This window comes from Pan paniscus, chromosome 10 (genome assembly GCF_029289425.2).
Source record: "Pan paniscus chromosome 10, NHGRI_mPanPan1-v2.0_pri, whole genome shotgun sequence".
In the NCBI taxonomy this organism is placed as follows: domain Eukaryota; kingdom Metazoa; phylum Chordata; class Mammalia; order Primates; family Hominidae; genus Pan; species Pan paniscus.
In genome coordinates this window covers 121,867,341-121,884,907 of record NC_073259.2, presented here as the reverse complement: position 1 = coordinate 121,884,907, position 17,567 = coordinate 121,867,341, and the positions used below count along the sequence as shown (strand labels likewise).

Here is a 17,567-nt window from a genome sequence, read left to right as displayed (position 1 = left end):
CAGCCTCCAAAGCAGCTGGGAGTGCACCACCATGCCCGGCTAATTTTTTTGTTGTTGTATTTTTAGTAGAGACGGCGTCTCACCACGTTGGTCAGGCTGGTCTTGAACTCCTAACCTCAAGTGATCCGCCTGCCTTGGCCTCCCAAAGTGCTGGGATTACAGGCGTGAGCCACCGTGCCCAGCCAAAACCAGCAGGCCTTGTAACCCAGGGAGGCAGGTGAGCAGGTTGTCTGCCTTCATCACAGACAAGCTGCGTTGGTGTCGACGCCTCCAGCCAGGACATCTTGAACATGACGTCAAGTCTTGTGCAGAGGGGCCCAGGGAGACAAGGCATCAGGGCTTTCCCAAGGCCACTGCTGACAGCGGGCTGGGTGTTAGGCCTGGAGTGGCCCCAGGAAAATGAGACAGCACCACTGGGACTCTGACGGAGCAGTGTTTTCCGCACACGGTCAGGCTGGGGGCAGCTCAGGACTGATCAGTCTCAGTTTCCCTTCCCTAATACACAAGCGGCATTTCTCCCACCTGAAAAAAACACCCCAGCGCCTGTAATCCCAGCACTTTGGAAGGCCGGGGAGGGCGGATCACCTGAGGTCGGGAGTTCGAGACCATCCTGACCAACATGGAGAATCTGCTAAGAATACAAAAATTAGCTGGGCGTGGTGGTGGGCGCCTGGCTACTTGGGAGGCTGAGGCAGGAGAATCTCTTGAACCCGGGAGGCGGAGGTTGTGGTGAGCCGAGATCGTGCCATTGCACTCCAGCCTGGGCAACAAGAGTGAAACTCCATCTCAAAAAGAAAAGAAAAAGAAAAAAACACCCCAGGCACACCATGTTCCATTTCACTCTGGCATGTGTGAGGATCCAGTTCTTCTGGATCATGAATTCCATGAGCACTGACCCTGTTCTAAGTCTTCTAAGTGAATGAACTCTTTCAGCCTTTGAAACAGATACTAGCGTTCTCCTCTTTTTCCAGACAAGGAAACAAGGCACAGAGAGGTGTCGTGGAGTGCCCAAGACCACACAGCTTCTAAGTGGCAGGACTAGGCTTAGAAGTCAGGGAATCTGGCTCCAGGGCCTACACCCTTGACCACAGCACACCATAACTTTGGGATGGTCCCTTCCACGCCTGCATGTGCTCCTGGCAGGGGGCTCCCGGCGGGCGGGGCCTCTGTCTGCACCACTCAGCCTATGGAAGTCAGAGCCCATCAAGAGATGAGCTTCAGCCGGGCGCAGTGGCTCACACCTGTAATCCCAGCATTTTGGGAGGCCGAGGCGGGTGGATCACGAGGTCAGGAGAGTGAGACCATCCTGACGGTGAAATGCCGTCTCTACTAAAAATACAAAAAATTAGCTGGGCGTGGTGGCGGGTGCCTGTAGTCCCAGTTACTCGGCGCTCAGTAGCTACAGTAGCTACTGAGGCAGGAGAATGGCGTGAACCCAGGAGGTGGAGTTTGCAGTGAGCCGAGATCCTGCCACTGCACTCCAGCCTGGGTGACAGAGCAAGACTCTATCTCAAAAAAAAAAAAGAGAGAGAGATGAGCTTCAAAAGCATACTCTGAGCATCTTCTCCCAGCTTGTGCGGTCACCCGGCCCTTTGCTGGAAGGTGTGAGTCAGCCAGAGGGGAAAGGTTTGAATTGTGAGGAAATAGGGTGTAGGTTGGGTGAGTGCCCCCTCTCCTGATCAAATGTTAAATGCTAAAGGACATGTCCAGGAGTGGGTGGGCAGAAGGTGGCCCATGGCCCTGCACTGTGGCCGAGATCCAGCCCTGCCCACCTACCCCTGGGATCCTCGTGGCCCCCGTTCCGTCTCTATAAAGTGGGGATCCACTTATTTGGTAAGTGTGTATTGAAAGGCACCTAAGTGCCAAGCCCTGTTCTAGGCACTGGGGATACCGCGGTGAAGAGAACAGACAGAAAGCCCCGCCCCCCTGAAGCTCACATCTCACTCCCAGAGACAGACATTCCGCAAGTCAGAACGTAATGTCTGGCAGAGGGTGCTGCAATGTCGTCAGAGCAAGGGGCAGGCACCGCATCAGTCAGGGAGCGCCCTCACTCGGGACCCAGGCAAGGCCTCGCTGATGAGGTGACAGTCATGCTACAGCTGCCCTGAGGATGACCGGGAGGAAGCTTGTCCAGGGCCCCTCAACACAGGGCCTACACATAGTAAGTGCTCAATAAACAGCCACCACTGGCGTGGTGCCTGTTCTTATTATTTACATTCCTATTCTCGGTCCCATCGATTCTTAAGCAGATGCCAGGTCAGCTCGAAATTTCCCCATCTAAACTGCAAAGACGAGCGATATTCATGAGGGGCCATGGGGAATAGATGGGCCAGCTTGCCACCGCTGCTAATTTTTATTTGCATCTCAAGTGGGCCTTGTTGCCTTCCTGATGTGGGGAAGCACCACGAGGATTCAGTGGGGGCAGGGAACACGTGCCCCCTGGTCGGAGGGAATCCAGGGGCTCTCTGCATCCATGGCTGGCGGCTGGAGAGGGTTTGCCATCAGAGCTCGGAAGGCCCAGCCCGTTGCCTCCCGTGAAACACTGGGTAGTTTCTCATTTTCCCCTTGAGTAGTTTCACAGCCCAGTTAAACCTGCAGCAAAGGCTGGCTGGGATGGAGACCCAGGCCCAGGAAGGAGGGGGGTGAGGGGAAGCAAATATACCCCACACTGTGCCCTGCCCCCACCACACACACAAAAATATGAAATGGCCAGGAAGAACTCAAAGGAGAAAGTGATTTACAAACACTGGCCCTGGTTCCAAGACAAGCATTCCCCAAATACGAAAAAAGACACCGCACAGAGATCCCACTTTGGGACATTTATTTTGCAAACTGAACAGCAAACCGCACAAAGACATCCTATTGCAGCTCCTTATCTTTTAGAGCAGCAATTTGCCCCCTGGTCCATTTCCCTAATGTGTGGTTCAGCTGCAGAATTCTTGCTTTGATTGTGATAGCCAGGGGTGTGATCATCTTTAGTTATAGGGGGGTTGGAAGTGCTACTTTTGAGAATCTGCCCTCCCCCAGATGCTCATTAACAATGCTGGCCCATAACCATGTGAGGGAGGCTCTTATGCCCATTTTTCAGGTGCAGCAACTGAGGCTCAGAGAGGTGTGGTGACTTGCCCAGGGTCATACAGCTCAGAAACCACAGACTCAGGCCTCAGGCTTCAGGCCCATCCACCCCCACTCCCCACCCCTGTCCATCTGACTCTGAAGTCAGTGTTAGTTCCAGAAGATACCCGGATGGGCCGGAGCAGGGAGGGAGAAAACGGGGCCATCATCTTGCAAACAGCTTCCGGTCTGGGGTCCACGAAGTCCCAGCCGGCTGCCGCTGTGACAGCATCAATTTCCCCTCAGGCTCACTGGTCCCCTTTGCAGCTCGCTTTCAATCAGTGCCAGCAACTGGAATGAGACCCTCCCGCCAGTGTCAGCCCTGGCCCATAGACAGGGTCAGGCACCACACGTGGGCATCTCAGGATGCTTTCTCTGCCCTCATAGGGCTCTGGAATCGGGGTTATCAGGGTCATCAGGCTGGGCAACACGAGTCCAGCTTCTTGAAGCTTCAAAGTGTCAAAGGCTTCTGGAGCCGAGCCCCCACCATATCCCTGCTGCCTTTGCCCAGTGGTCTCCAGCCTCATGGTAACAATTCTCATTGTGATTAGAATTGTCTGCTCCACTTCAGCCACTAGGGCCACCTTGCAGTCCCTTATGCTCTCTGTCCCCTTCTTTTCTCCAGGTCTCTGCTCAGATGTGGCCTCATCGGAGAGGCCTTCCCTTCCATCTTGTGTAAAATACCACCCCCAACACGCTCTGTCCCCAACTCCTTTGATTTTCTTCCTAGCACTTAACATCCTCTGACATACTTTATATTTATTTGTTTATTGCTTCTCCTCCCTCCCCAACTAGAATGTTCCATGAGGGCGGGGTGTGTTATCTTGGTCTCTGTTGAGTCCCCAGTGCCCAGAACGACGCTTGGACAAAGGCACATGGATATGGAGTGAACGAGAGTTTGTAGGCAGAGAGCGCCGCGGGCTCCCTCCTTAGTCATCACCACCCTTCAAGGTAAGTCATCTTATCCCCACTTCACAGATCAGAAGACTGAGGTCCCAGGGGCTGAGTATCACGAAGCTCGAAGCAGGAGAACCTAGTCTCCTTGACACTGAAATGGCCACCCTGCACAAATGCAGAGAGCCCCATGTCACCCTTTGATGGCACCAGCACAACAGGGAACTTTGTCCTCCACGAAGGTGGGAAGTTCAACTCCTGGCAAGCCTCCGCAGCTTTCAAAAAAGAATAAAGGGGGATCAAATCAAACTAGAAGTTGGAAACTCAGGTCGGCCCTCCTGGCTCCAAGTCCCTGGCGAGGCCGCAGCCGCTGTCTGTGCCCGAGCCGGGAGCGGGGCAGAGAGTGGCAGGCCGCGGGGTCTGGGGGCTTGCTGGCAGCCGGCCGGCTGCGGGCTCGCCTGACTTAGTTAGAATGCAGCCGTTAGATCGCTGCATCCTCTCTGATGGCTGCGAGTGATTGACACTTACAAATTACCCAGCCGAAAGTGTCGAGTCTTTGACCCCTGAGTAACATCTTTGGCAAGCCTGAGATTTGCCAGCATTTTGTCATCTAATTACTACAAATCCCTTGAAAATTCACTGGCTGGTGAATTTTTAATGCGGGGCAATTTCAATGTGATGCATGGTCCAGATGGGTTCTTGCGTTTCTCACCTCTCTCTCTCTCTCTCTTTCTCCTCTTCTCTCCCTCTCGTTCTGTCTCCATTCCTCTTTGCTTAACTTTTTTATTTCCTAACCTCCCAAACTTTTGAATGAGCCAGTAGTAACAGGAGCCCCACCCGAGCATTTGGGTAGAGTGGTTGCAGGATGGCTGTCTTCACATCTGATCATTTTCATGCAGTGTTCTTTGGAAATGGGCTTACAGACCAGTCACCAGAAAAATGCCTCCCAGAGAATGCACGGGTTCACCTTCTCCCGCTAGACTTCCCCAACCAGCACAATAAACAAAGCGGCATAAATAAACCAGCCTCCTTCGCGAAGTACCTTGTGAGTGGTCACTTCCCCCAGGCAAGCGGGCTGGTGACTGTCTGCAAGGTTAGTTGCATTCGCACTAAACTCTTGGGCAAAGCTAGCGTGTCATCACAATTGTTTTCTTTTAACTCATTGCTAAGGTCCTCTGAGAATGGTGCTCAGTGGGGAAGGGGCGAGATGGCTGCCTTTTCTGGAGCAGAGATGAAATCATCTCTTCTGCCCTGCATGCTTGGACATTTAATGCTGACCAGGCCTCCAGGCTTCTCAGACCTGGACGGGGAAGCTGGACTTTCTCCAGCCCAGTGCCGCACTGCCCCGTGTTGTAGAATGAACATGAGACTTCAATACAGAGGAAGGCAGGCTTCCCAGTGCTTAGGGTTTCTTCCCCAAAGGAGCAAAGTAATCTTCAAACCATGAGTGAGAAGTAGCCCATGAATGAGAAATTCGCGTCCCATTCTCTAAAGACTCAACCACCCCATTCTGGCATGGTTTTAGAATATTTATTATTCTTTTTTCTTTCACCTATGATATGTATATTGGGTTCTTATATCTAAATACAAAAACAAGATGCCTTTTAAACTTTGTGCCCCAAACAGCTGTTTGTGCAGACGCTCCCCGCGTTGACAAGACGGAGGGTGGAAATCAGTCACCGCATGTTCCCACTGTTGACCTCCTAGAGATAAGTCCCTTCTGCCACCTCCACCAGCATCCCCACCCCCTCCCTCCTTCCCCCTATTCAGGGAAACGAGGTTTTGCTTTTCAGCCCCGTTTCTGGTTACATATGTACACGGCTGATAAAATATTCCTCTTCACCCCTTCTCCCTGTGGGACCCACCGTCTTACGGGGAAAGGGTTTGTATGACAGCGACCGCAACAGACGACGTGTCGCCTGGAAACCACAGTGGGGAGGGGGGGTGGTGACTCTCTCTCCCCTCTCCTTTTTATTCAAATTCCCTCTCCTGGTTTTGATAACGGCATCATTGCTGGAGAGAAAAGGCTGGGGCTTCCTCCATGGAACTCTGGCCAAGGCCCAGATGGTCACCCTCCTGTCCTTGAGAGAGATGGAGAATGCCACCGAGGTCCTGACCATTTGCTCCCTGGCAATGGGCACCTGAGGCTACCCGGGCCTGTGAGGAGGTCGGTTCTGCCCTCCTGCTAAGTAGGCAAGGTCTGTCTTCTGCACAGCAGGCTCAGTTGGTTCTACAGAGTTCACTCTCCCTTCGTGGCCGGGATAGTTGGGGCCAGAGAAGAATTTGGGTGGGGGAAATTTCCACAGAAGCAAACATGGCTGGCTGGATGGAGTCCAGCAATGGGAGAAGGAGGGGCTGGGCACTGTGCATGGAGAGGAGGAGGTCTCGGCTGCTGAGATTGTCCAGGAAGGATGAAGATAAAGGAAGGTCTATGGGGTTTGCCCCAAGGGTTCGAGGAGACTCTAGACGGTGCCTTTGCAGAGACAGATTTCTGCTTGTCTCTCCACCCACTTGGTTCCCTCATGTCTCCCTTCATGTGTAACTGATGTTCTCCAAATCCAGAATATTCCAGAAGCAGAAGATGGGGCAAAGGAAGGTTCAGGGAGGTTAGGAGCCAGAGGGAGGCTTCTTTCCCCAAGCTTCTTGACAACCTCCTTTGCCAAAAAGCAACACCTCTCTTTGTTCAGAGTTCACAGAGGCAGGGAAATTGCTGTGAGCATTTTGAAAGCTGGGCATCAACTCTGGAATCGCTGTTTGCAGAGATCTGTGATTGACCAGGCACGGGGCTTGGCACTGAGGGGCAGAGCTGCAGACCCTGTGGTGAAAGAGCTTAAAATGGCATGTGGGGTTCAGAAGACAAGAACGAATTGAATGAACTCCATGTGAGAGGTGCAGAGGCTTCTAAAAGAGCAAAACAAGGTGGAGTTCAGATATTAATGCTATGAGCATTTAATAAACACCACTAGTTGCTCAGCACAAGAGTGGCAAACATAAGAGACACAGTCCCTGGTCTTGGAGGGCTGAAGTGTACTGGGAATGATCTTTGCATGCAGATGACCCTTAGAAAGGGGGCATCCAGGTGGGAGGTTGCCACAGTGATGAAACACCAACTTCACATATGCACTGAGACCCCTGTAGCTGGGTGGAGCAGGGCTGTTTTCAAGCTAACCTATTTCAAACAAAGATGCACGTGTGCATTACGTGTAGAATAGAGCCTGGTCCCTCCATATGGAGGCCCGATTTGCATGAGCTGGCAGCCAGCAATATGGAGTCCACGTTGAAAGAAGTGCATTTGGATCTAAAAATAACACGGCCACTGCAAATGACAAATTCTGTTATCTGTTCTGTGAGGCCGCCTGCCTTCAGCCTCATACTCCTTAAGATGGAATAATGAAGCAAAAATGCTGGCAACAAAATTTGCCTCTACTTCTTTCCCTTACCTCAATATTCCTCTGCTTTTTTCTTATTGTCTTATTTTGGCGTGTGTGTGTGTGCATGTTTGCATGTACATGCATTTTACTCCTAACAAGTGCTGTGGTAACCATTTAAAGTTCTGTACTTATTTGGACCATGGTCCGCACTTGACAATATATACCAACAGTTCGGAGACTATTGGGATTTTTCCCTCCTCCCTTTCACGTATTCACACATTCATTCAACAAACATTTATCAATATCTTTACACTGTTTTTTGCACGTGGGCATACTATAGTAGGAGAGAAAGTTCTTCTGAGGTCTCCTGCAAAAACAGATAATAAGCCAGGAACAAAAACATTTATCATTTCAGATAGGGATGAGGGGTAAAGAAAGGGCTGATTTTAGGTTGCAGTGGCCCAGGAAGGTCACCCTGAGGAGGTGACATTTCAGCCAAGACTTGAAGGTTAAGAAGATACCACCCATGTTTGCTGAGAATGGAGCTGGGGCCAGCAGTATGATGGGTGGAGGGAAAAGAAAGTTCAAAGGTCCAGAAGCGGGGAGACTTTGTGTTTGAGGATGTAAAGTTGGCCCAGGTTTCTGGAACACAATCCATGTGCGGAATGAACTGGAGAGATATTTAGCCTCGTAGAAGCAACTGTTGAGAGCTTGCCATTCATTGAAACTGGAAGGTTCAATGACGCAACAGAGAGTTGCAGGAGATGGGGTGAAAACAGGACACGGCAGACACTGTGGGATAACCAGTTATTTCTAATCCCCTTCACCAGTGCTGCCTTCCACTTGATTTCTCAGCCCTGATGGCAGCTAGGGGGTGTCCAAGACAGAGTTCTAGCCAATCAGACATAAACAGAAATTTGGCTGGGTGCGGTTGCTCACGCCTGTAATGCCAGCACTTTGGGAGGCCAAGGTAGGTGGATCGCTGGTCAGGAGTTCAAGACCAGCCTGCCAACATGGTGAAACCTCATCTCTACTCAAAATACAAAAAGTTACCTGGGAGTAGTGGCAGGTGCCTGTAATCTCAGCTACTTGGCAGGCTGAGGCAGGAGAATCGTTTGAACCCGGAAGGCAGAGGTTGCAGTGAGCTGAGATCGTGCCACTGCACTCCTGCACTCCAGCGTAGGTAGCAGAGCAAGACTCCATCAAAAAAACAAAAACAAAAACAAAAACAAACAAAAAAACCAGAAATCTGCTAGGAGCTTTCCAGAAAAGTTTTTGTTTTCCTGATTAAAATAATAGTGAAACCGTAGGCCCTCTCCCTTCCTGCCTTCTTTCTGTCTTTCTTTAACAAGGGCAGATGTGATGTCTGGAGCCGTGACAGCTATTTCCCAACCTTAAGGCAAAGGCCAATAGAATCACAAAGACAGAAGCTGGGCTCGGTGGCTCATGCCTGCAATCCAAGCACTTTCGGAGGCCAAGATGGGTGGATCACTTAAGGTCAGGAGTTTGAGACCAGCCTGTCCACCATGGTGAAGCCTCATCTCTACTAAAAATACAAAAATTAGCAGGGCGTGGTGGTACACATCTGTAATCCCAGCTACTCGGGGGGCTGAGGCATGAGAATCGCTTGAACCTGGGAGGCAGAGGTTGCAGTGAGCCAAGATCGCACCACTACACTCCAGCCTGGGCAACAGAGCGAGAGACTGTCTCAAAAAACAAACAAAAAAAAAGAATCACAAAGACAAGCTATTTAATCCACACCAGTCACCTCCCTCCAGACTCTTCATTATATAAGAACGGCTCCCATCTGTTTAAGCCATAGTTGGCTTTTCTGTTACTTGCTCTCAAATGCATTCTTGAGTTGATCCGTGGAGTAAGGGTTTGGGGCTGTGGATGGGGGAATAACAATATGGGTGAGTCTGAATTCAAAAGCAGCAGCCTGAAGATTCTAAGATGGACACCATGCTTGAAAGAGCCATCTCTGATGGTAAAATGAATCTATTGCTTACTTAAATATCTCCACTTCAAGTTCCATATTTTGGGGGAAGGGCTAAGATGAAATGAATCAAGATAGGCATGAAAAGTAAAAGTCTGCAATGAAATATAAATCATACGAATGACCACAGGTTCTAGATAGCACAGAGTTAAGGTCTCAAAATCATGGAAGGCTGAGAGCACAAATGACATGGGATGAGATGAAACTGTGAACCTTGGTTCCAAGAATCCTTATTTTATATGTGATCCTTATTTCACCCAAAAGCAAGTTTGGTGGACAGACAGCACCACTGCAGAAAGACTGCTTCCTGGGGTTTAATTTGTGTATCCATTGAGCCTGGATGGGGAAGGGCTGGAGATGATGGAAAGTGAACAACAGTGGAAAGTAGAACATCTTTCCACATGAGCTCTGCTATCCCCTGGGCTTCCAGGATTTGAGGCATATTGTGACAATAAACTTTTTGTGGAATATGAAAGAAAAGTTATGGGATGTGCAGATTCATTATACAGTGTTAGAAAACAAACAAACAAAAAAGAACATTTATTTGCTTTTTGTGTTCCCTCAAGTCCCATGTAAATTCTTGTAAAGTAAAAGTCTGCAATGAAATACAAATCATACGGATGGCCACAGGTTCTAGATAGCAGAGTTAAGGTCTCAAAATCATGGAATGCTGAGAGAACAAATGACATGGGATGAGATGAAACTGTGAGCCTTGGTTCCAAGAATCCGGCATCAGGGCAGTCCCCATCCTGTCCACTTAATCTAATGCCAGCAAGTGTTAAGGTCCAATTGGGCCAAGAGAAACCATCATGCCCAAGGAGAAGGCATCCACCCTATAGTGTAAATGCTAAATATTCAGCTCTCTGCCTAAGTGTGTGGCATATTGACTTGTAACCAACTGATATAGTTTGGCTTTGTCCCCACCCAAATTTCATCTTGAATTTTAGTTCCCATAATCCCCATGTGTTGTGGGAGGGACCAGGTGGAGATACTTAAATCATGGGGGCCATTTCCCCCATCTGTTCTCATGATATTGAGTTAGTTCTCACAAGATCTGATGGTTTTATAAGGGGTTTCCCCCTTCACTAGGCACTCATTCTTCTTCTCCCCACTGCCATGTGAAGAAGGACGTGTTTGCTTCTCCTTCCTCCATGATTGTAAGTTTGCTGAGGCCTCCCCAGCCATACTGAACTGTGAATCAATTAAACCCCTTTCCTTTGTAAATTACCCAGTCTCAGGTATGTCTTTATTAGCAGTGTGAGAATGGACTAATACACCAACAAACATTTGTTGAAGAAATACCTACCTACCGTTCACATACCGCCTCGTGTGCTGGAATCATCTAAGACCAAAGGATTATCATAAAAGATGGATGTCAAGGTAGCTGTCCCAGAAATAATATAGGATATTCTACATGCCACATTTGCCTCTAGGGAATGTGCTTCCAGCTGCATTTTAACCAGGACATGGTCGTTCTGCAGCTAGAAAACTCCAGACATGGCTGAGCATGGTGGCTCATGCCTGTAATCACAGCACTTTGGGAGGCCAAGGTGGGAGGGTTGCTTGCTCCCTAGGTAACCATGTGCAACCTAAAGGCCATAATAAAAAATGCTGACATCTTGGAAGAGATGCAACAGGACTTGGTGGAGTGCACTACTCAGGCGCTAGAGAAATAGAATATAGAGAAGGACATTCCAGCTCATATCAAGAAGGAATTTGACAAGAAGTCCAGTCCCATGCGGCTTGCATCATGGGGAGGAACTTCAGGAGTTATGTGACACATGAAACCAAATGCTTCATCTGTTTCTACCTGGGCCAAGTGGCCACTCTTCTGTTCAAATCTGGTTAAAAGCATGGACTGTACCACGCACCCAGTGATCCATCCGAAATCAAGGACTGCACCCTAAGTCCCAAAAACCAGAGACTGAAATTTTTAGCCTTGATCTTGGAAGCTTCATTGTGTTTTATACAGGACAGTCACTGAACTAGTTTGTTATGGTTATAAAACAATTAGTAAAACCGCCTACATTTGTATTTCTTTTCTTTTCTTTCTTTTTTTTTTTTTTTAGACAGAGTTCCACTCTGTTACCCAGGCTGAAGTGTGCAGTGGCACGATCTCGGCTCACTACAATCTCTGCCTCCTGGGTTCAAGTGATTCTCCTACCTCAGCCTCTCGAGTAGCTGGGATTACAGGCGTGCACCACCACATCCAGCTAATTTTTGTATTTTTAGTGGAGACGGGGTTTCCCCATGTTGCCCAGGCTGGTCTCGAACTCCTGGCCTCAAGTGACCTGCCTGCCTTGGGCTCCCAGAGTGCTGGGATTACAGGTGTGAGCACCACACCAGGCCTTGTATTTATTTTCTGTTCCATATCCTGCCCCATGTTATTTTCTCTCAAAATCCATTCCTTTGAAAAATAAATATGTTGCAAATGTGAAAAAAAAAAAAGAAAATTGGACTTGGAGTATAACATGAAAGGAGAAAGGAATAAAATGTCATTAAAATAAGAATATAGACAAAGGATCTATATACAAATGTCCATAGCAGCATTATTTGCAATAGCGAAAGACTGGAAACAACCCAAATGTCTGTCAACAGAGGATGGATAATAAAATTGTGGTATATCCATACAACAGAATACAGCTCAGCAGTGAAAAAGAAACCACTGGCATCCACAGCAGCACTGGCCTGAAGTTCAAGAACGTGCAAAACTGAAGGTGGTAACAGGATAGCAATGGCCTTTGGGGAAGAGAAACGTTCTATATTTTAATCTGGGTGATAGGTACACAGTGTATACCTAGGTCAAAATTCATCAACATGTGGACATTATCTAATTTATACCTCAGTTTAAAAAACATAGGAAGGATAGAAATGTACACATGTATGGGTAGATAATAGTTATAAAGCATATCATATGATTCAGACTGGACCTAGATAAATATCAAGATCCCCTAGGGAGTTTTTGAAAAACATCCATGTCTTGCCTGGCGTGGTGACTCACACGTGTAATCCCAGCACTTTGGGAGGCTGAGGCTGGCCTTCTTTCCTTCCTTCCTTTCCTTCCTTCCTTCCTTCCTTTCCTTTTCTTTTTCTTTTTCTTTTTCTTTCTTTCTTTCTCTCTCTCTCTTTCTATATTTCTTTCTTTCCTTATTTCTCTCTTTCTTCTTTCTTTCTTTCCCCTTCCTTCCTTTCTTTCTCTCTTTCTCTTTCTTCTTTCTTTCTCCTTTCTCTCTTCTTTCTTTCTCTTTCTGTATTTCTTTCCTTCTTTCTCCTCTTTCTCTTTTTTCTCCTTTTTCTTTCTTTCTCTTTCTTTCCTTCTTTCTCCCTCCTTCCTTCCTTTCTTTCCCATTCCTTCCTTCCTTTCTTTCTCTCTCTTTATTTCTTTCTTCTTTCTTTCTTTTTTCTTTCTTTCTCTTTCTGTATTTCTTTCTCTCCTTCTTTCTCTCTCCTTTCTTTCTCTTTCTCTCTCTTCCTTTCTTTCTTTCTTTCCTTCTTTCTTTCTTTCTTTCCTTTCTTTCTTTCTTTCTTTCACAGGGTCTCACTCTGTTGCCCAGGCTGGAGTACAGTGGCGCAATCACAGCTCACTGCAGCCTTGACCTCCTGGGCTCCGGTGATCCTCCCACCTCAGCCTCCTGAGTAGCTGGGACCACAGGCATGCGACATCACACCCAGCTAATTTTTCTATTTTTTGCAGAGATGGGGGTTTCCCTGTTGCCCAGCTGGTCTCAAACTCCTGGGCTCAAGCAGTCTGCCTGCCTCAGTCTCCCAAAGTGCTGGGATTACAAGTGTGAGCCACTACACTCAGCCAAGCTTTTTAAAAATGATCATCCCTCTAAGAAGACTTTCTAGACTTTTTTCTAATCACTCATCCTCCCCATGAAATTACAATACTGCAGATATACTGTGTTGCTGTTTATGTGCTGTATGTATATTTCTGCTTTCTACATACAGAGTAAGATTTGTTTCACCTCCCAATAATCAATTTTTGCCCCTTTTGGGGGTGAAATTGACCCTATTAAGAAATCATGAGCTCCTTGGGGACCACCAGTAGCTTCCGCTTCACCTTGCCTTATAGGAACAAGGTGTAATGGCTCCTCACTGCTGCCAGTCCCAAGTAGCTTCGCTCCCCTTTCTGATGTCTCTTAACTTCATCCACACATTTGTTCCTTTAAACCCCCCTCAATTAGCATTTCATTCCTCCCAGAACCCTGACTGATGGAGATTCAGTGACAGAACCAAGAACATACCACAGGAATGTTCTGGGATGTTCTAGAAGTAAGATTTGAGAGTTGGGAGTCATCCACATCTCCCCCAATCCCAAAACCTCTGTCCTTCCCATTGGCAGAGCCTGGCATGACTTGCCCCTCTTGTGGCTAACTGCCCCGGAGCTTATCTGTGAAAGAAATACCTCTGGCTCCACAGCTGCATTCCAGAACCTTTTCAAGAGCATTCAGAATTTCCTCAGGTGGGCAGTAACTGCACTGCTTGTTCAGGGAAAACTAGGGACAGAAGGGAAGGAGAAGAATTTTAGCCTCTTTAACAAGGCAGACAGGTATCTTGATTATTCACCTCCAACCTGCAAAGACAGCCAGGTTCTGTGTGAGTCAGCCTTGGGTTTGAATTTTTTGAATCTATTTCTTAAAGATAAAGCATTCCATATTAAATGATCCATGCTAGTTGGTCAAGGAAACTCCTTTCCTATCTCCAGCCTCCTTCCCGAGCAGATTTGGGATTTTCACCTTCCTTGTGGCCCCTGAGGATATTTCTCAGCAAGCATCATTTCCTAACTGGAGAGTTCATGTTTTCACCTTGGGTCTTGAGTCTTACAGAGTGATCCACAAACTCACTCTTGATGAATAAGGGAGCCCTTTCCGGCCCAGGAGTCCTGATTTGCCTCTTTGCTGATTTCACCTGCTTCTCCATTTGCTCCTTCTTTACAATCAGCCCACATTTTCTGCCCAGTATAACCAATAACTTGCTGCCCCTTCAAGTAAAAGCCAGTAAAGGTATTTGCTCTGCACTGTTTTAAGGGGTAGCAGAGAGCTTCTAGGGGAGATGGCAAGAAAGAGTGTCCTCTGGTGGCAAAGTTCAGCCTCTCCTCCAGGAACTGCAGCAATTCCGTTCTGGACCCAAACTTGCATAACCTCTTCAGCAAAGAATGGTCTTGCAGTTAGTTACTAGGTACACAGTCCTTACAGGGCAGTTTAGCAATCATCACTGTTACTTGAGAAATCCTCTTGGGGATCTCACTACTTATCCCTGTAACAGCCTCATACAAGACTCTCCCGAGAGGAATTGGACAAAACACTATTTTCTCCATATTATTACACATCCATTGCTGATTTTATGACCCTTAAGGGTGGCTGTTTCTGGCTACTGTTCAGCTGGCCTGATCCTTAATCCACCCCTTTTGCTGCCACTAGCCTGCCTTGCCTACCACATCTCCCAGAATGCCCCATAGCCAAAGCCCTGGGTTAGAGCTGGATGTGTCACAGCTCCTTCTATCACAACCGGGTAGGTTTCCAAAGAACAGCAGTTCTCAAACTTCTGGGGTTTCAGGACACTTTTACACTCATAAAATATTGAGGATCTCAAAGAGCTTTTATTTATGTAAGCTATGTGTATCCATATTTACTGTTTTCGAAATTAAAACAGACATTTAAAAGGCTTAATTTTTTAAAATAATAATTATAAAGTCATTATATACTAACATATAACATATTTATAGAAAGCAAATAATTTTCTAAAAATAAAAATTTAATGAGGAGGGCCAGGCACGGTGGCTCACACCTGTAATCCCAGCACTTTGGGAGATTATAGGTGTGCAGATTACCCGAGGTTAGGAGTTTGAGACCATCCTGGCCAATGTGGTGAAACCCCATCTCTACTAAAAATACAAAAAATTAGCCAGACGTGGTGGTGCGCACCTATAATCTCAGCTACTCAGGAGGCTGAGGCAGGAGAATTGCTAGAACCCAGGAGGCGGAGGTTGCAGAGTGGCATTGTTCTACATTTTTGCAAATGTCTGACTTAATAGAAAACACCTGGATTCTTTTTTTTTTTCTTTTCCTTTTTTTTTTTTTTTTTTTTTTTTTTGGAGACAGGATCTCACTGTGTCACCCAGGTTGGAGTGCAGTGGCATGATCTCAGCTTACTCACTGCAACCTCTGCCCCCAGGCTCAAGTGATCCTCCCACTACAGCCTTCTGAGTAGCTGGGACCACAGGCACACGCCACCACACCTAGCTAATTTTTTGTATTTTTAGTAGAGACAAGCTCTCACCGTGTTGCCCAGGCTGGTCTTGAACTCCTGAGCTGAAGTGATCCACCTGTCTCGGCCTCCCGAAGTGTTCAGGTTACAGGCATGAGCCACCGCTCCCAGAAACACCTGGATTCTTAAACCCACTTTTGTGACCTGTTGTTTTGCTTGAGGCATATGAAGAAAATCTAGTTGTACAGAAATATGAGTTGGGAAAGGGAGAAGCCCCCAGGTTCCCTGGAAGGATTTCTGGGACCATCAAGAGTCCTCAGAACACTGCTTAGAGATTCAAACTCTGGCTTCTCCTTAGCAGAAAAGCAGATCTTTGCAGGAAGCAGAGAGCCTGTGTTAAGCCTCAGGCGTTCTTAACTCTCTTGGGTTAATGACCACTTTGAGTATCTGATGAAAGAGAAAGATCTTTGCCTGAAAAGAAAACGGTTTTTAGTGGATGCAAAAGCGGTGTGCATGCGCATAATTCCAGAGGTTTCACTAACCCTATGAGGCCCATCTCTGACCCCAAAATGACAGTAGGGGTTGGGAAAGAGGGAGGTCATAGTTGCTTCTAGGCCCTGAATAAGTACACACCCCCTCTAATCCATTCAATGCACAGTCATGTTCATAGCTAATTCATAACAACAACAGCTACTATTTGGGGGCAATCTTTATGGTATGTCAGGCTCTGCTGTCTATTTTACACACTTTACCTAAGTTACTCCTCACAAGAGCCCTCCATGCTATTATTATTCCCATTTTATAGATGGCAAAACTGGGACCCAGATAGGTAAAGTCACTCATCCAAGGTCACACAGTGGGAGTACACCAGCTTAGTCTGCTAACCACAGCCTTGCTCAGCCCCAGTGCTAGCAGCTTTACAACTAATGTGTGTGTATGTGTGTGTGTGTGTGCTGTGTTAAGCAGGAGAACCTGTTTTCCTAAACAATTCGTAATATGTAAAACAAAGAGAGGCTAGGCTGATTAAAGTGCTGGGGCTGGGAAGAGTGTATTCCAATGCTCTTCCTCTATCCTTTCTATGTACTCAGCACTGTTCTAAGCACATTACACGTGTTAATTTATTCAGCTTTCCCTACAACCTACAATCTATAACTGTTTCTGTTTTACAGATGAGGAAGCAGATTCAGAGAGGTTGAGCAACCTGCGTAAGGTCACACAGAAAATGGCAGTGCTGAGTGAGGAACTCAGTGAATCGTGTGTGTGTGTGTGTGTGTGCACGTGCGTGTGCATATGCACGTGTGTGTACCTTTTTATAATCATGATGTTTGCATGGGAAAGTCTGGCAAAACAGATACCAACCCATTAGCAGTGGTTATCCTAAAATGGTTGAGAAAAAAGATGGACCTTTACTTGCTAAACCTTTTCTTGTAATGTTTGAAATTTTAAATCAGAAAAATAAAGTAGAGATTTTTTTTTTTTTAGAAATAATAAGACTTAGTATGTTGACCTGTGGAGCAGGCCCCGAGCATGTAGCGTAGTGTCTGGGCATGCAGGTTTATGTGATTGGTGGGGAGGGAGAAAGAAACTTCTAGAAAGCCACAGGCTGGGGAAAAGTTGCCAGGTCCTAGGCACAGGGCTGGAGAGTGAGGTGATGCAAGGGAATCACAGGGGCCTCATGACTGTGCTGCCTCCCCCATGAAGTCCTCCAGGTGTACACCCACATGTGGTAGACATTGGGGTACTCCCAGAAAAATCTGCAGGGGCCTCAAGCCTCTAGAATGTGCTGGGGCATGGGCCTGGCCCTCCGGGGTGCTCACAGTCATCCTGCGGTGTGAACACCCCCTGCAAAGTCCCCCACCGAGTTCACAAGACAGGAGATTCTCATTTTCACCCAGAAGACAGCCTGTCTGTTGGATGGCTAGGAGCCTCCTTCTATTTTTTTTTTTCCTGAATGATAATTTTCCCCCTTTTTTGTAGCTAAA

The 17,567-nt window shown here is 47.4% G+C and overlaps 1 protein-coding gene and 1 pseudogene across 1 annotated transcript in view; both read left to right on the top strand.

The window, feature by feature from the left end:
- RBM19 (RNA binding motif protein 19) overlaps positions 1 to 5,038 on the top strand; it is a 168,962-nt gene extending 163,924 nt beyond the window's left edge. The window contains exons 25-26 of the transcript XR_008620506.1: positions 3,910 to 4,065; positions 4,828 to 5,038. The gene's annotated coding sequence lies outside the window, so the exon portion shown is untranslated. The remainder of the gene's footprint in view (positions 1 to 3,909; positions 4,066 to 4,827) is intronic.
- Positions 5,039 to 5,188: 150 nt separating this feature from the next.
- LOC117975214 (dynein light chain 1, cytoplasmic-like) lies at positions 5,189 to 13,484 on the top strand (annotated as a pseudogene).
- Positions 13,485 to 17,567: the final 4,083 nt, after the last annotated feature.